At 39.2% G+C, this 19581-nt stretch overlaps 1 protein-coding gene and 1 long non-coding RNA gene across 12 annotated transcripts in view; one reads left to right on the top strand and one right to left on the bottom strand.

The window, feature by feature from the left end:
• The window catches only part of PPARA (peroxisome proliferator activated receptor alpha), a 207920-nt gene that overhangs the window by 11114 nt on the left and 177225 nt on the right, over window positions 1–19581 (top strand). For 10 of the 11 annotated variants that reach the window (XM_030480535.1, XM_030480523.1, XM_030480522.1 and 7 more), the window contains exons 4-5: window positions 13932–14012; window positions 14111–14192. The exons of the other annotated variant lie outside the window; for it this stretch is intronic. The gene's annotated coding sequence lies outside the window, so the exon portion shown is untranslated. The remainder of the gene's footprint in view (window positions 1–13931; window positions 14013–14110; window positions 14193–19581) is intronic. 11 annotated transcript variants of the gene reach the window in all.
• Window positions 10597–12603, bottom strand: LOC115605708. Its single transcript, XR_003990691.1, has 3 exons — window positions 11550–12603; window positions 11125–11459; window positions 10597–10704 (listed from the first exon to the last, which is right to left on the bottom strand). It is a non-coding gene; the product is annotated as an uncharacterized LOC115605708 (long non-coding RNA).

Raw genomic sequence — 19581 nt, 5'->3', positions numbered from 1 at the left:
GAACAGAGATAAATTATCTGGAAGGGTTGTGTATAGAAAACCATCACCTTTCATTGAAAGATGTTTATTATTTTTTATCTATATGCCATTCTTTGCTCAACGGTAAAATCTGTGAAATACAATGATAGATCATAAAATAATTAAACTGTAAACACATATATTCAGTTAAAACACTGCTTTTCTACATTTCTTCCTTCCAGGAAAGAAAAAAAGCCCATAATTGCCAATGACAGCCAAGTTGTGTAAAACACAGCAGGGTTAAAACTGAGCACAAGGGATGGGTGTGTGTTGGGGGGAGCTTATAATGTTGCCATCACAAAAAATTAATACTACAATAGTAAGTTTCAAGGCTTCTGTGGCTGTCGACATAAATGCAGTCAAGGTTAAAATGTGTATGACCAAATTTTAGCCCTCAGACTTGGGTAATTCTGGGCTAACTTTATTAATTTTTTTTTTCCTTCTCTCCCCATGCTTTATATTGCTGTAAATCCCTGGAAGGCTCTACATATTGGCATAATGGACTACAGGGTGGGTTCACCCGATGTTCATAAAGGTTTAGGGTACAATCCTGCAAATGCTAGCTGCTGCACTGTTTGCAGTTGTGTTTCTTTTGACTCCTTTTAGACTACTCTAGTAGTAAGCAGTAAGCCATCCCATAGATACTTCTTGATCTGTCTTTTGTACAGTGGTGGGCACGTCTCGTGTTCAGTCTACCCTTGTGGAGCAGGAGGCTTAACCATGCTGGAAGTAGCTCAGTCCTGCCCGGGGGCTGGGAGGAATTCATGGGCCAGAGGTCTCCAGCACTTCCGCCTTGCCCACAGCATCCATCTCCCGATGCTTTTCCACAGCACAGGACAGGGCTGGGCAGAGAGCCTGGGGTGGTGCTGCTGCATTTGCTGCACAGATTTGCTTTCTGTACCAGAGTCTTCTCTCTGGAGAAGAGAACATGCCACTTTTTTAAACTGTTGCAGACTTCCAAGTCTTCTTTTTCCTCCTTCGGATTATGTGCTGTAATATGGATTTGCCGGATATAGAATACTGTAACTCGCTTCTGTGTAAGACAGCAAAATTTTCTCTCTATTCTCTCTCTTCCCCCATTTTAATTTGTTTACTTTGCATTCCAGTCATTTCAAGTAAAATGTTTTGTCTTTCCCTTCTTTTTCTTGAAGTTGCATTATTTAAACAAACACTTCTCATAATCTACTCTTAGATTTAAAATTGCATTCTGTAATACAGCAGAATAATCTGTTTAAACAAAAGAAGTGGCCAAGCAACTGAATCATCGTGCCCTTTTAATGAGAAGTTGCATTCAAAGAGGAGCCAAACATGAACAGCAGTTTATTACGTGAGCAGCAGGTGACTCTGACTACAGCAGTACTGAAACTAACCATTCTGTGTCCTTTATTCGTTACTTAAATTTCCCAAGGTCCACTAGCTTTAGATTGTAATGGAAGGCAGAGGGGAAAGGAGGTAGAACTACCATACCCATTATATAATAAAAATACCATTGTCAGGTTAGCATGCATATATTTCTCACTTGTGTTACCTAGTTATCATTAGTATGTTTTCTAATGGTAATACAAAGTCCATCCCCTTTCACCATGTGTTCTTCAGTACTAGTATCGCTTTTCTGTTATGTGCAGGATTTAAACACTGAAGGGAGTTTCAAGGCAATGTCAGTTGCATTTATTTTTGGTTTGGTTTGGTTTTTTGCCTTAAAGCATTGATACGGTTGTGCTTTGTTTGGAGGTAATGAGCTGTAGAATTTTAAAATGTGGGTAGCTGCTGAGGGGAAAAAAAAAATCAAATTTAAAAATATTTATTTTTCCTCGGAAAGATATTGCAGCCTTAAAATAACTATATTAAGTGCCTGGTTGAAGAGAATACTTTTCTCAGTGTGTATAACTATTTCAACATGCAATATGATAATCTAAGATGTCATGGTAAAAGTGCTTCTTCCAAAAGCTTCTTACTGAGTGGAGCCTTTTGGAAATTTTTTGCTTTGAATGTTCTTGACCAAAACCTCTCAGGAGTTGTTTGGTTTTTGGTTTTTTTTCCTCCTAACTGTTTAAAAAAGAGCTTTATCCCTGGCAAAGTTTGATTAATAGAATAGGCAGTGAATAGAACTTGATTCCTCAGCGTTACTATTTCTGACAGTGATTTCTCCAGCTAGGGTACCTGGTAAAGCTTAATGGTGGTTAAGACTTTTCTCATTTCCTAGACAAAATTGTTACTGAAATTAGAAATACAAACTTCTAAATTATTTTTCTCAATATGCTTTATCAAAATTATTTCCAAATGTGACCCCTGCAGTGAAAATTAAGTAAGAACCATCTATATTTAAAAGCCTCCTCTGTTAAACAACTGTTGTACACCGGTCTATTCCACTTTTAATATTAAGCCATTTCTATTACTCCATTGATTTCCTTCATTGTTTAGGCAATGATTTGCAATATATCAGCTTATGTGAAGAGAGAAAAAATTAAAAAATTAAAAAATGGTCCTCTAGAACATGGGTTTGGTCAAGCTTCAGTTGTACTATGGAAATTATTGAGTCTATTTATTACTTCTTGAAGATAAACGTTTTTCTAAGCACCGGTCTGCCAGATATATATTTAGGCCCAGTGTTAACTCAGCAAAATTCATTTCAAGTAGATACTTATTTGCCAGATTTGTGTTCTGGTGAAATCTCTTCTTCTGCATCTTTCCATTGAATACTTGATTAAAAAGAAATATGTGAAAGTTCCAAAATGCTGCACGGGTACAAATAGCTGCACATATGTATGTGGTTTTTAAATTAGGATGAGCAGAAAATACAGGACAGACTTCGGTTGCACCTGTAAAAAGAAAAATGCTACTTCTCTGTGAAAGTACGTTGCTGTATTTTTCTGTGGTAAGAGGATCCCATCCTCTTACATTTTCCACTGGCATTATCCGCTCTGGAAAGAAAAATTCATGACAGCCTCAAAATGGCGTTCTCTGTGAGGGAGAGGCAAAGACGAAAGCCAGAATAACGTAGCAGTTCCAGCACAAAATGGCCTTTTCCAATAGATTTCCTATAAATTTCTCAGACTGATTGAGGTTTTGGCTATTAACTGGCCAGTAAAAGCTGAGCAATAATACAGCAAATCTGATATTCCTATAAAAATCTTTCCCTGTATGTGTGGGATATCCATTTGATATGTGAGCATGTGTGTAAGTACAGTATTAATGCAAAATTGTGTTTTGCAAATCCCCGCAATGCTTTCCCCTCTGTGCTGAAAACTCGTACCACTGCCAGCTGAATGCTGGAACAACATTTTGGTCTGTATGTGCAGTGCTTCATTAGAGGAAATCGCTGATCTTCATGTGAGTCTCCATAATTGTTTCAGGTCTGGTACAGGAACGAGGTCTTACACTCAGGTAGTCAAAGAGCTGTTAGTTGGACGTGTTCTCTGAATGTACAGATGAGTTGTTACAATGCTGTTGAAGGGATAAATTACTGCTGATGTAGTGCTGTTATGATCAACTTCTTTCATATAGTTTATGCTATTTTTTAGATATATTAATATTTTTAAAACAACATATTTATTTGTACAGCTAGAAAAAACCATTCCTGAACCATGTCTTCTGTGATTTTCCTGTTAGGATTCAAATGTAACCCTTTGTTACTAATCTTTAGGCTGCATTATTGTGATTTCTACTGAGCAGTATTATATAAAATGAGTATTAATTTACAGTCTCATTCTAATAGTATTCATACTTCTTGGGTTATTCCAACATGAGGCCATAAATGCATACATACATGTACATATCTAGCTCACGTATAGGTCTAGAATATTGCACACAGCACACATGTATGCAGAAGAGATGAAGTACGTGATTTTGTTAAAATGGTTGTTGGGAGAAGGGAGAATTGTTTTAATTTTATTACAAATAAATGGAGGAAGTAATATGGGCCTTGGATGACAACTCTGATTTTGGTATTTGGCTTCAAAAGTTTTTAAAAAGCAGATGCATTTCTAATTGAGTCAGGGAGAGTTCTCTATTTCAAACCAAGTCTCACTGTCCTGTCGCCACGAGGCAAAAAAATCTGTCTTTTTTCCCCTGCACAATTTTCTTATTAAGTTACTTGTTTGCGCTAGAAAAAACACTGCGCAGTTTTCTCGAAATTTTTGGTGGACCAAGAAAAATTCATTGCATTAGATTTCTGTTGATAACATTTTCTGGAAATATAAATTTCAGTGTTGACCTTTTAACATTTCAGTGCTTTTATCATCCATCTATCATCTCCAGAAAAACACATTTATGCCCTAGGAAAAAATGGTTAAATTTGAAACTTGAAATTTCCATGGCTTAGTCACTGGTATCCCCTGGGAATTTTCAGTATTCTGAAAAGGAAGTGTTTTTAAACAACTGAAAACCATAGCTCACTGAATAAATTTGAAGCAGCTTTTCATAACACACACACCCCCCCCCCTTTTTTTTGGGATGCCAGTGTTACCGTTCATATTGTACTTAATTATTAGGTGTAGACAGCATAGCAAAAACTCTCTTGGATGTTTTCCTTATGAGAGTGTTTGTATTGGTTTTGTCAGGTTGTAATAAATGTCATCAAAATAGCCTTTATTAAATTACGGCATACATTTAATCTGCATAGATGCCGATTCGTCTTTTAAAAAGCCAAACGGGAAATTATAAAAACAAGATGTTTCTTGCAGTAAACTTCTGGTTTTCTGGCAACACCGAAATGACTCTCTCTTTAAAAACCATTTTACATGCCATGTAATGTAAAGGTAATATGATGCAAAGGTCTCTTCTTTCAGAAACGGTTCCTTTCAGAGCACGATGCTCTCAGTTGAGGCCTTGCTGCTGCATCTGCTTTAGAGTCCCAGAGCTGTCGCCCCACTACTGCAGCTGCTGGTAGTGGAGTGAGTTTGAACTTCTGATGCACACTACCTAATGCCATGCCTTGCTCACAGTTGAAGGGGCAGTTGTCCCTTCAAATTTGCTAGCATTCTTTCTGCGTCATTTCTGTCATTTCTGTCAAATGTGAAATGTGTGTGTATAGATCATGGAATGCTTAAATGTATCTCCCTGTAGGAATACATCTTTTTGGACAAAGGAAATACAGAATCACATGTGTGTGTGACATTTTGTTTACTAAAACTGAAAAGTAGCAGAATACTGTTAAAGCTGAATATGTAAATTTAGGCATCCCTTCAAAATGTAAGAAATTTAATAATGCGAGTCTGACAACTTTAGTAAGTATAACATGACAGACAGAAAGAAAAAACTCAAATGATTCCCAGGAAGACAGTTCATGGAACACAAATTCTATGAAGTACTAAATTGAAGATGGTGTTCTTTTTTCACAACTGCAACTGATACAAAGAATGGAGAAGCGTGTATTATCTGTCCAGATAAATACATGAATACTTTCAGTAGGTTCATTATTCTCTTGACATTCTATTTTAGGATAATAACAACACTGTGTCAATATTGTTCATGTTAGATTGTTTGGGGCTGGTTTTTTTTTTTTCCCCAGGAAGAGAGATTTAAATTTGCCAATATACTCTGTTACGGTGTGAGATTCCAGTGATATTGTAGATAGCCAAGCTAGATCGATCAAAGATGCACCTTATATAGTACATATTTTAGCTTTAATGGGCTAAAACTGAATATTAACTTGAACTGTAAAACTGAAGTTGGCAACATAAAATAGATGTGATACTAAGATTCAGCTCATAAACAGATCATGTGTCTGTGAATTCTGTATCTACAACCGTTTTGTGTTAAGTGTCTCAGTGCATAATTGCAACTATGCTATGATTGTTACTATAATGGACATCCCTTTTTATTTTCTTAGAATGTATCCAGATTTTTTGCACTGCAAAAAAAAACAAAAACAAAAAAAACAAACAAACAAAAAAAAAACCACTAAGGAATTTCTGGTTTATGTAATTTTTTTTTTTCCCATTGCAATTCACTTTGTTCAGGATCGTAGTGCTCCGCTGCAGTTAAAAAAATAGATGCTTTTAATACCAGAGAACTTGGTCACTGGACAACTCTTGACTAGTTTAAAAGCCTTTAAGAAATTCACAATATAAAGGCATTTTAATCCCTTTTTAGACCTAAGAAATTTTAAGTTTTCATGACAGGTTTCATCGTGTACATTTGCTTGATTTTTGCAGCTTACCATTCTCTAAAAAGGCACCTTTTTTTTTTTTTTTTTCAGTGTAGTATTTAACTTTTTAGCTTTGGTTTTTTTTTTTCTTCTTCCTCTTCTTTAGTTATCTCGCCTTTTTCCCGCCAACCCCCTCCCCCCCCCCCCCCCCCCCCCGTAGCTATTTCTGCGAGGCATCCAATTTTAAGCAGACGTGTGCACTGAAGTAAGGGGAGGGCTGTGTTCTAAAATCCAATAGCTTGTTTTAACTCAGTGCTCCGGTGATACCCGGAGAAGAGTACTGCCAGGAGAGAGTATTTACAGCAGGAGAACTAGAAATGCCAGTCACTGCTGAAGGTACAGAAATACGGGATGGTAAAAATGTCTTTGATGTTTTAGCTTTAGTGAGCCTTGCCCGTGAAGCACACAGCGTCTCCCCCGCCCCTGGGCAGAGGTGGACTTGCTGCTGAGGGGGAAGGCAGCAGCTTCCCCTCTCCTCTGGTCGTTATGAAACTGTTATGGCCACTTTCCTGGCTGTTCGGCGAGCTGGTGGCTGCCGCAGCCAGGAACTGGCTCCAGGAGGGAGGACTGAGGCCGGCCGGGCCGCCGCTCACCTGCAGCTGGTAGGAGCGGGGCCGGGGCCGAGGCCGAGGCCGGGGCCGCGGCACCTGTGGCGGGCAGGGTCTGGCCGGGCCGGGCGGTGAAGGTGGGGGAAGCGGCTTGTCGTGGGCTAGTAGGGAAGAACAAGAGACAGTGCTCCAGAGTGTGGAGCTGCATTGTCTGCTCTCAGCGTGAGGAATAAATTACAGTCTGTCAGAGCATGACTTAACAGTGCCAGAGGAAACTGGCTGCATGGTAAAGTTTAGTTACGTTTTCACTAAAATGAAACGGTGGTGTTTTAGCAGCCGAGGAGCTCGATTTTTATCTGGCCATAAAACCAGACGTGACTATCGCTTAGTTTCCAGCTCGCACCTCCTTCACAAATATGTATTTGCAGTTCGGTTAGCCTCCAGGAACTTTGCAGCATATTTGTGATAAATAAGTAGAAGCCAGTAAATAAAATCCTGTCTTGGGCTTTGATTTGCTGGTGCTGATGTAAATTTTAATCAGTAAGTGTAGTACATAAACAAAATATTAATACCATCAGTTTGAAGTGTACAGGTCTGTACAGTAAAAAAAGGGAAGAAAAATAGTTACAAGAGAAACAAAATAGTGTCAATGCCACCCTTAAAAACCTGCTAATACAGTGCACTGTTTAATCCTCCTTTCTTAAAAAAAAGAAATTGTAAAACAAAACACTTATCCTATTGCCAGTTTCATTTATGTTGATACCAGTTCAATGCCAAGTTTGCTATAAAGCATTACTGTTAAAATACAGTGTACTGAAGGAATTGTTTTTGAAAAAATGCTTCATTATGCTTTGAGGGGAAGAATGTGGAAATATATCCTTGCTTAGCTTGCCTTTACAGTTCTAATCAGTTCAAAATTGTCTTTATTTGGTATTTAAATGTTCCCCCCCCAATATGCTACTGATCCATCAGAATTAATGTTATTCAACAGAATAGAACTTTCCCGAGTAAGCTGTGCAATGTGTAATTACTGTCCTTTCTAGGAAGCGTACACCAGCTATAATCCCACAGAGCACCTCTGGTGCCTTTAGGGAACGATGGACGAGAGTGCTTTGCTTTTATATATATGTATTTTTAATTATTACTATTTTTAATCCCTGGAGAGTGGCTTTAAAAAGAGAAGCTCTCTATGGTAAGTAAAGCTATTCTTGGTGAGCTTTCTTATAGCATGTACTGGAATTATTTTAATGGTACAAATTTTAAAAAATCCCCACAATGTGAATTTACACTTTTCTGGATAGCTTAAGCCTAAAAAAGAAATATGTATGATTGGATTATTTTGTACTTTTTAAAATCATGTAACCAATCATTTTTTATTAAACATTTCTGGCTGCTGTTAGATTAGAAACCATCCTGTATTGAAAATTAGCTGTATTATTTAGACAGAAAAAAATCACGATCTGTTTAGAGCTGACCTCAGTGCTGATGTCAGTATCACACAAAACTGAGATGAAAGAATAAGAGATACCACTCTGAGTTCAAATACAAGCAAATGAATTAGTGTATAGCAGGAGTATCTATAATGAGTTTCCAATAGACAGAACTTGTGATAAGGGGAAAGAGAGAGGTTGTAAAATTATGTAATAGTATGAACTGTGGTGTGGAAATATTGGCGTACTACTATTTACATGATTTGAACTTATTCAGGCATGATGAATCTTAAAATAATTCCTCTACTTCCCTTTTTGGAATTCCATTTCTATTAAATGAAGCTTATAAATTGGACTTCATGTAATTGTTTTCCTCTTTCCTGAATCCTTACTTTTTAGTACTGCAGTAACCTAAAGTTAGATGACTTTAAATCTTATTTTACGAGTATGGTGACAGATATAGTGCATTTATGTATCTCCTCGAAGAAGGATAACTTTCATTGCATGAATCTAAGCCATTATTCTGTAAAGGCAATGCACTTTTAACCCTCCAAATGCACCAGAATTAGCCCAGTTATGAGACAGGCAAAAGCAGAGGTGAAACTCAGCGGTTTCCACAGCTACACAAAAAGTGAGAAAGGAAAGGATAAGTATGAGGAGTAAAGGAGGTCTGTATTTTTATATAGAAAGTACAAAAATACATAAGGAGCTAAAAATAGTGTCTGAGAAAAAGGAGGGAAAGTCATTCAGAAAACCGATTAAATGCAAGTAAAACACTATCAGCTAAGCTACTCATATATTTGAGTCTGATCCTTTCCTAAAAAAACAGGTCTGTTTTTTATATTATATCGACATTAAAAGCATTGAATGCATTAAGGCATGTAATCTTTTTTTTTCCTGTGTAGGGTTAACATTCTCATCTGTGCATGTTCTGTTAAAATAAATACTATCAGGAATATCAGGCCATTATTTTTAAACAAAAATGGTAAGAGTTTTAGCTGGACATTATGGCTGTCTGCTACAAAGTATGTTATTCAGAAATTGCAAAATTGCTTTTACTTTTTAACCACCCAGAATTTATGCACACACATCCTCTGCATCCACAGTCTGTATGCAAGAGATACCAGAGTTATCAGAAGAGGTCGGAATTACTGGGTGTCATTTTACTATAATAAAAATTTGTGGGAAAGTTACAGTTTAAATATCTTGTCAGCTATGTCCTGGTAATCTCTAGCATGCTTTTAGTATAACTCCCTAAAAATAAATATTAAAAACATTTTGTGGTTTCACACCATTAAAAAAAAAAAAAAAAGTTGGTAAGGATAAACCATAAAACATATATTTGGCTTACAAAAGAAATGTTTATTGTCCTCAGAATGCCAGTGGTTGAGCATTTTCCTGAGATTTGAGGCTGGGTAAAAATGTGTAACAGAGGTTCCTTAAATATGCCATTGCAGCAGTCATTCAAGATGTGGCATAGCCAGCCAGTTCTGAGAAACCCACACGTGCTGCCCTGTACTTTCTAGATTTGGCTAATATTGTGCATTTAAATGGAGCAAATGTGATTAAAGTCAGGCCCAAAAACAGGGAGATGGGTTTTCATATACTTGGTAGAAAGTATATTCCATCCAATACAGTATATACTGTTCTTAGTAGTGCTTGCTTTTGCCAGTCTTACCAGTTAGGCAGAGTACATACAGCTCTTGGAATGGCTGAATTACAAGCTATAATGTAAATAGTATGAAGTCTTTATCACTATCATTACCACAGCTGATTGTTTAAATACTGCCTTCAAAAAATCATGGGAGTTTATGAGAGAAGGAAATGCATCTTAGAAAAATCTATGGCTCTAAAGACCTCTTGTCCCTTTTGCAGGACAGTGCATTTTTAAGCCGAAGGTTGGAGAGCAGCCTCTTTGGATGACATCTGAGAGTTGCAAGGGATAGAAACTCACATCTACCAGTTTTTCTTTTTCCATTGCATTTTTTTTCTGTCACCTCATGATCAATATTTAGAGGAATAAGATATCAATTAGCATCCTTTTTTCTTTTTTTTTTTTTTTTTTTTTTTTGTCCTGAAGAGCATTTTAGGAAGTCTTAGAAACACAGTGTTGGCTTTTCCAATCAGTTGAAACTGCCTAGCTGATTTAAAAGTACATCAGGAAAGCAATGATAGCATAAGCAAAATAAATATTAAATGAGAGGGACAACTCTCACTTTCCTTAAGTATCCACGTAATCCTTTTTTTCTTATGGTAACATATTTTCCACAAAGAAGACTCTTCAAGGTTGAATCCTGTACAGTCTCCTTCCCCACCCCCCTTCTCTTTCCCTTCCCTCCCCATGTAGGGCAAATCAAATGCTTGACAACGTTTTTTGTTAGGAAAGCACATTAAAAAAAAAAAATTTGAATATACCAATAACAGAAAAAGTATATATATTTTTATTGCAAGAAGAAGATTTCATTGGTTGAGTGAAATGGCGAGATGTGACGCAAAAGGACACTTGGACGGGTAGAAATGCTGATGTATGCCAAAGCAGGCGTACCAAGAAATGCTGTTGCTATGAGAGAAACAGAGGGAGAGAGAGGGAGAGGGAGAGAGAGATCGTGAGAGAGCAAGTTGTGGAGGCCTTATTTTTTTCCTTTTTGGCTTCTCGCAGCAAAACTGCAACATCTCCCCTTTCTAGCAGGGAGGGTTTAGAGGCTTTTGGTGGGTATTTTCATTAGACTGAGCGTTTAGAAGAGGGGAGAAAGGCAAGAGAGATGCAGGTCACCTCAGAGTACAAAAGCAATTGGGAAGTAGGAGGCTGCATATACTAAGCCAATGATCTGTGCTATGATAGATATACAAATTAGTACGACAGATGAAGCAGCTTAGCTCATTATCCACCTGATGGTATTACGACTTACAGTTCAAAATTACAAAATTAAAATGCACACGCACACAGGCACAGACAGACATATATTTATAATGACCCCACCTTTTCAGTTTATGAATTATCCAGCTGGGATACCGACGTCTCTTGTGTAACATTCTTAAAGAGCTGCAATAAATTCACCTTGTGAGTCCATTAGCCAGAGAAGGGGGGGAAATAATTTGCAGGGAATTTTTTTTTTTTCTCTCTCTTCTTCGGCAAGGGGGAAAAAAGTTTGTGCTATGAACTTAGCCTAGCAGCTTCTGGAACGTGAGCCAAAAGGGGCAGGAAGTTGTTTTACAATAGCGTTACAGTGATCTGCCACAAATGGAAAAAGCCAAATGTTGGACTCGGCAAAGAGAAAAAACATCCTTCTCCCCCTCATTTCCCTCCTTTTGCCCCTGAAGAGAGAAAAAGAGAAAGGAACGTCAAGCTAGAAGTTCTTTTTCTTTTTTAATTACTTCTTGTAAGTAATGGAAAGATTATCTTACTTGCATATTCCATGGCAAGCACGAGGGAGAGAAGTATCAAAGGGACATTTAAAAAAATGCACTTGGTAACTAGCAACGGGACTTTTGGCACAATTCCTTGAGTTTGCTTGAGGTTATGGAGGGGGATGGGAAGAAGAAAAGCAAGTCCATGCAGTACGTTTTCTTTAAAAGAGGGGAGGGGGAACGGAGGAGAAACTATATGAAAACTTTTTTTTTTTTTTTTTTTAAAAAGGGAAATGTGTGTTGATCCTCTGAAGCTGAATCCTCAGGCATTTGTGGCCCGTCTTTGCAGCCCGATATGTTTTTTTGTGAGTGTGTGTAAGCGCGCTCAATCAAACAGCAATCATGGCAGCTGTTTTTCTTCCAGCACAGCAGTTGAGCTGTCTCGCCCAAATGCTTATCAGCTTTTGACTCGGTGCCAAGATAGTTATAAGGGCCAAGCAGCCTGAGCTTGGCTGTGCAGCTGGTTTAGAAGTAAGGGCATGAGAAAACAAAATCACCGAGGTTTTTTGTCACATGCAGTATTTACTTTTTCAAAGATCCATTTGCAGCTCTGTGGGTTTGGGGTTGTGTGGTTGCTTTGGGGTTTTGTGTGTGCGTGTGCACTGCAGTTCCGTGGTCCTTGCGGACTGCTTCACTACAGAGAGGGCTTTAGATGTGTGTAAATACAAAGAGGAGCTCTTCTCTTCGTTTTAATCCCGGAAGATATTTCCGTAGGACCTTCCCCCCCAATTAAAAGCTTCATTAGCCGCACTGCACTGTCAAGCGTACTGCCATAGCGTGGGTGCATTGACATTCCAGCGCAGCGCCTTTCCTCCCAGTTGCTCTTTTCCTCCCTGGGTCTCCGTCCTAAGCTCCGGGGAAGGGGGGGGTGCCCCTGCATGGCAGGGCGCTCGGTTCCTTGCGCTGTGCCTGCCTCCCTGTGTGCCTGCTGCGTATGATGGAAACGAGCCTGCTCACGCAGGGCCGTGCCTCTCTTTCATCATCAGCTCTAGCCCTCTGCGTTTCGCTAGCTCACGTCCTCCTCCTCCTCTTCCTTAGCCAGATTGCTCCAGTCGCTCACAAGGGGGAGGCTGGGCTCTGGAAAGAAAAAAAAAAAAAAAAAAAGAAGGTTGCTGCTGCTGCTCGCATTCCTGCTGCAAGGGCCTCCCCTTCAGACGGCCTTTGCCAGAGCAGAACTTTTGAAAACGCTGCGAATAGGATCTTCTTTTTTTTTTTTTTTTCCCTCCCCTCTCTGCTTTATTTAACTCTCCTCTTCCACCGTTTTAGAAGGGGGCTCGTTTTCCATCTCTCCTGCGCTGTGCTCGGCTGTACTGTATATAGCAATGCTGAGGTTAAAGCGCCAAGTATTTTCCCCTCCGCTGATCCTTTTTTCTCTTTCTCCTCTCTCTCTCTTCCCTCCGTTAAAGGAATTGATTTCTTTGACTGAGCGATGAATCCGGCTTTACTAGTTTGTATGCTGCGAGAATGAAGGCTTTTATTTGTGATTTTCCTCCCCCGAGTATCAGTGCACAGTGCTGCTTATGGAACAAGCCTCTCACTCTGGCTGTCTTTCTCTTTCATACAAATATATTTTTAATGGCTTTAGGTATCTGCGCCATGTGAAATAGGGTGGATGATATCCCTCCAAACCCCTTGTAATCTGACCACGGCTGAAATGGAAATATGGAGGGGGGGGGAAGACAGGGGATTGGGGGTGTAATAGGGGGTGCACGGGCTGTTTCCTCCTTGCAAACCTCTCCCCCCTCTTTCTCTGCTGAGGAGGGAAAAGGGGATGTGCAGTAAAATGCCGTCTCTGGGACAGGTGCCAGCTCCTAGACAAAAGAAGTAAAATAGGCGGTAAGGGGGGGTGGGGGGGAAGGGGGGGTGGGAAATTAATAGCCAACGAAAATAGGAATTGAAAATCTCTGAGAGGCAGCACTGGCAAAAGTGATGGTGCCTGACTGGCCTTTGCTGAGTATTTGCTTAGCGATGGGTGGAAAGGAGAAAGTTGCGGCATACTTTTTATGCTCGTCTTCTCTGCAGGCGTTCGACAGCGTGAAGGGAGGGTGGAGGGTGCCTTTTTTCTTTCTTTTCTTTTTTTTTCTTTTCCTCCTCTCTTCTTCTTTTCCCTCCTTTCTACTGAATTATTCATAGTGTCAATGGTGAAGCCAGGACTATTAGCATGCATCAGACATGCTGTTTGTCTGTTTGCTAACATTCTTCATTCAAGACTTGTTAACTACCAGACAAGCTTAACACGCTTCTCTTTTTCCCCTCCCCTCCTCTCTTTCTCCGTGTCTCTCTCTCTCTCTCTCTTCGCCTTCCCTCCCTCCTTCCCTCCCTCCCCTCGCCCCTTCCCTTCCCTTCCTTTCCTTTCCTTTCCCTTCCCTTCCCTCGCAGCCGCCCATTGTTGCCGCCGGGCGCTGGCAGCCGGGGGCAGTTGCGGCCGGAGCGGGCGGAGGAGCGGCCGCCGGTTGCTAGGTAAGGACCGCCTTCCCCTCCTCTCCCAGGCCTGCGTGCACTTGCAAGGGCGAGAAATGCCACAGAGCTCGCTCAGTGCCTTCTGCCTGCTTTTACAGGAGACTGCAGAGCTGCAAGGTGAACACCAGCACCACCAGCACATCGGCGGCTCCCCGAGGCTGGCTCCCCACCCTGCGCAGGGTAAGCTGCTTTCCCACCGCTTCCCCGCTCCCCCCTTGACGGGCACCCACCAGCATTTCGTGGTTGTGTACCGCTACGATGGCGTGAGCGGCGAATAATTATCAAGTAGGGAAATTAAGTTTCGGAAACTACGTGGGTATCGGCAAATTGGCTCGTGACTGCCTATTAATTTCTGACTAACCAGTAGTACATTACCAGCCCGGCGAGGTTTAGGCTCATTCAGGGTGATCGCTTGCTGGCTATTAGGGATGTGATATACTAATATTTGCTATTGTTGCTGTTTTTTAGGTTCTCTTCTCCCTCTCTATCAAGTCTGCCCCTCCCTTCGCTAGTCTGTTTAAAAGCAGCAAGCTTCATTTTCTTAGCAGACAAAGGTCGATCACAGCTTTTATTTCTGAATGCAAATGTTCTAGGACTTGTGCCAGTCTTGCCTTCATTGATTACAATATAGCTTCTTTCTTCAGTGGCATTTCCCCCCTTCCCTCCCCCACTTTATTTTTCTCCCTATATTTTATTTTAAATAGAAGGAAGCTCAGGAAAAGAAACAAAGTTGGGTGGTGCAAGTTTATATTTATTTAATATTTCATTATATTTGAAACATTATTAAACACCCATGTGCAGAGCAGTTCTAACACAGCTGCTAACAAGTACGTAGGGGTTTATGCCATTTGTGTGTGTATACATGAGGGTACATGTTCTCATTGCTCAACTAATATTTTTTAAGGTAACTGTGATGATCTTCAGTAATTGTATCTCATTACAGTTACGTTTCCTGATTGTCTTAGCAATGTGAATTCGGACATAAATATTTTCAGGGTTCATATTTAAGAATTATAATACCTGTACTTGCTCGGGATTACTTTATAATTAACATTTTTTATCATGTATTTTTCAAATACTATTTTTCACGGCCTTTAAAGGTCTGTAAGTGCCAAAAGTGCATTTTCTTCTTTATCTTTTACGCGCGCGCACGGGCACATACTCACTCACACTCCCACTCTCTTTCTCTTGCTCTTCAGGTGTTAATGAAGGAATTTATTTTAAATATAATACTTAAATATTAGAGTAATGCCATTTATAGATCAAAGTAGCATGTGGATGTAGATGTACTGAGTTAGGCACAATTTGGCAGTCGGTTGTACACTTAAGATTTATTACTACTATGAAATTGCCAGACCTATTATAATACTTACTTTGTGTTCTTTATATAGACAAGTGCATGTGCAAATTAAAGTATCTGGAAATAAATAAGTTTTAAAGACACTTTATGAAGAAGCTAGTCTTTTCATATGTATTTGTAAAACAAAATGCTTTCCTCTACACTGAAAAAAGGAGTCGCTTTTGTAAAATATTTCAGTCTTTTGCCTTTAATTTTATTTATATCCAGGAGTTAAATATCAAAACAAGTCCAAATAAGTTTGAGGGGTTTTTTTCTCCATGAAAAAAAAAAAAACAAACCCAAAAATAATTACAAAATACCCAGTGACTGGTACAAAAATAGTTTTAAACTCAGGCCATTGACAGCATTGTATCAAAACCATCTCCATATTGGCAATGCATTTGAACTGTTTTATGGCAACATAAACTGAAAAACAACTCATAACTTTAAGTAGTAAAGCAGTATTTATTGGCCGATCAAGCTCAAAGTAAGTAGAGAATGTTTTAGTGAACTCTGTAGATTAAGAAGGGACTTTAGGAACGTATGTCTTGGTGATAGCTGAAATTAATTTCTTCAAAGTGATTTTTTAGAGGCCTGTGTTGGCTGCATAGTACAAGGCAAATAAACTATTAGTTGAGTGTTCTAACTTGTAGTTATTGGTATAAAATCATAAACTGCTAAACACTCCTCACTGAGAGATTTCAGAGTACTCAGTGATATTGCTCCCCTAATGATGCTGCTTATCTTAAGAGGATTTTTTTTTTTTTTTTCTTGGGTTGCAATACTTGTTGGGATTGTTTTGTTGCTGAGGACTAGCACTTAAAGGAATATAAAATTGCTTCTGGTGTATTAGTTCATTATCTTGTGGTGGCTTGCTGGAAATGATCTCTGTGAAAGTAAAAGAAGCAGAATTACCTTATTACTGGTTTATTTCACAGTGAGGATCTCTATAAGCATGCTGAAAATGAATATAGTGCATAAAGATCACGTGTGTGTTAATTGAGGAAGGATTAAAATCTGTTCATTAGATTGGTGAATTCCAGGTTTAAAATTTAGAATTATTTTTAGTCTGTAACTTGAAATATGACTGCTGATAGAAACATTCAGCCCCTGAGATGAATGCCTTCAAGAATTATTCACGTGAGTTGGAGCATTTACATTTTGAAAGTGTTTGGCGTGGGACTGCCAAGATTCTCGTACAAAATGTTTGGTGCATGGCATGAAAAATTAAAAGCATAGTCTTTCTCCCTCACCCGCATCCTCCAAATGGATTTTTGTCCTCCAAAAGGATATTTAAGGTGTTGCTGAGAAATGAACAGTTGATTCTTAACCTCTCGCCTATCTTGACTAAAAATATGGCTTTTACCAAAAGATACTAATGCAGAGAAAGCGGGGAGCATGAGGGAAAGGTGCATATGTTCTAGGCCTGTGACTAATACACAGCGCTCAACAGAGAGCAGTGTTACGTGTAAGGCAGAGAGCAGCTTGCAGTGAAACAAGAGGAGCATAGTCCACAGCATTTTACACAAATAGATGGGTTACGATGTGATGATTACTTTCAGAGATAATAAACGGGATGCGTGGCCTCCTTATTCAGGTTAAACTTTTTGAAATTAATTGGAATTTTGCCTGGATGAATGCTGCCAGCTTTGGATCAGGTTAAGGGAGATTTTGTTGTGGGTAAAGGAGAGGGAAGAGAGAGGAGGTGGAGAGAAGAAAGGGAACGGAGCAGGAGTTACCACTTTCAGATGTGGGTGCAGTCTGGAGTTCTCATCTTCATTGAATATAGAAGATAAGCTAAAACACTGAGGCTGGATTATATTTTGTATGGCTGTATTGGTACAGCACTGCCTTCTAGTATATGCTAAGTATTCATAAACATTTTGTAGCAGCTAAGGAGAAGGAAAAGGAGGAGTGGAAGGAATGCCTTGTTTCATCCAATTTACTTTTGGGATTTTTTTTTTTCTTTTGGGAGGGGGGTGGTGGTGTAATTCACATTCAGTCAGTGTTTCAGCAGCTCCCTTGCAGGCAGGATGGTTTCACTGTAATCGGCCTTCGCCCATGTGCCACATGGTGCTACAAACCTCAGCAGGGCCTTGCACCTTATACGGCAGCATTCAAAGTCTTCTGTGCACATGGGTGCTCAGGGCATGGGCAGGCCTGTGATCGTGACACCTTCCCTCAAGCAAATGGAAATGGGCTTGAATTATGCCTTTTTTCATACAAACTGCATCAGTTGCTCTCAGCTTGAAACTGGTGCAGGTAGTCAGCCCTCCCACCCTCTTCCCCCGCAATGGCAGTTGTTGTGGAGGTCTAATATATATGTGTGTGTGTATATATATATACACACACATATATATATAAATAACAAAGCAACACTGCCATACAGTTTTGACTTTGATTTATGGCTGAATCTGTCTGAGAAGAAAAAAAAATACTAATTTAGAAATATGATTGCATGTCTTTGTTTCTCAAATAAAACATACCATAGAACATGTTTCTTCATAGCTACATAGGTGTTCATATAGCATGCATGCTTGTACAATGCATTTGATTTTTGCAAAGCTAGGTATTAATTTATTCAGTGTGCATGCAGCTAGCTACATTTCGGTTTGCAGCCAGAAGACAGAAAGTTGAAATCCCTGTGACCAGCACAATAGACATTCATAAGTAGAGTGATCCCAGTAGATATAAAATGGCGGGGTAGATGTTTTCAGCACACATGCACTTCTGCAAGTCCTGAGTTAATACTACTGTAAATGGTACTGCGCAAATCCATACTTGTTTGTTCATTTGACTCCATGCCTGATCCACAATAGGATGAATTCTGTTGAGTTTGATGGACTTTGGAGCAATCCTCCTCTACCCGCATACTCCCTAACGTAGTGTGTGTGCACATTTATGGAATTACTAATAAAGCTGGCCTGTAACTTCTTGCTAGAGAGCAAACCAATCTGTGATTTTCCGGGGAACGATGCAGAAATTTGCCCACAGGTATTCCAGCACTCATGTAGAATGTCTTAAATCTGCTAGTAAGCCCGGTAATAGTAGGATTTCATTAAAATTTGACTTATGATCTCCAAAATAGCACATAATTCTGTTTAAGATGCCTTGATTACTATAGGTAGGTATGCAGGAATAAAATGCTTGGAATCAGGCCCTTTGCAGCCTGTCTTTTAAAAATATATGCTGTCAAATGTGAGATCTCATCATTTTGAGTTGCCCTTTGTTAAAAATAGTCTTTTTTCACAGAAGATTAGTGTTACCACTTATTTAGTAGTTGTACACTCTTCTCTCTTGCATACATTTGAAATTTCCTATTCCATACCTCTGGAAACAAAGGATCTGATCCAAAGGCCTCTGAAGGCGATGGGGATTTTTCCATTGACTTCAAATGGGATTTGGGTTAAGCCTATATGCATAATAGTTTGCAATAATGATCTGACTGCTATAGCGGTTTTCAGGGTCTGCCATAAAACTTTGCAAAACTCTCACAGAAATTGTCGAGGCATAATACTCCAAAATACATGTCTAAGCATTGATCATGTTTTGTTGGTTTTTCCTTTTCTTTTTTAATTTTTATTTTTTTTAAAAAAGGTGTATGGGGGAGGGCTCTAAAGAGCTGCATGTCACTGATGCTCCGAATGAGAGTTTTATGAATAAAAAAAGAGTGAATGTGGCTTCCATATTTGGTACGTAGTTGATGCATTACCTTACGCATTCTTTATTTAAATTAGGGCAGTCTTTTTGGAAGCAGTCTATAGATTTAAGATGGCGATGTACTACTTATTTATTTTTACACACATAAGTTTAAATTAACCTCAACCGTCTTATCCTGTTATCTGTCAAGGAAAACATTTAACTCCTGTCCAATCTCTCTGAAGTTTTGAAATGATTTGCTCTTCTCAGAGTTGTTAGAACACAAATAGAAAAGTAAATTGCTTTGGATACCGATTGAAGACTTTGGGAAAGGCAAGGAAGAAGAGCTAAAGAAAACTGAGCATATTATTATAATAGCCAATATACCTTTATTAAATATTAATAAAGTAATCATTTTCTGTAGGCTTTGATTGATTGTGTTTGAATTGCTGACTGATATTTTGCAACACTTTAAATCTGAGGTACACTTAGTATGTTGCCCATGTATTCGAATACCTGCATATAGATATGTTTCCTGTGGCATTCATTCAGCTCCTGAAATTCTATTGTCAGTGTAAGCAGACATTTCCA

The sequence above is a fragment of the Strigops habroptila genome, chromosome 3 (genome assembly GCF_004027225.2).
Source record: "Strigops habroptila isolate Jane chromosome 3, bStrHab1.2.pri, whole genome shotgun sequence".
NCBI classification, from domain to species: Eukaryota; Metazoa; Chordata; class Aves; order Psittaciformes; family Psittacidae; genus Strigops; species Strigops habroptila.
Note: the sequence above shows the minus strand (reverse complement) of the source record. Positions and strands in the feature narration are given on the sequence as shown.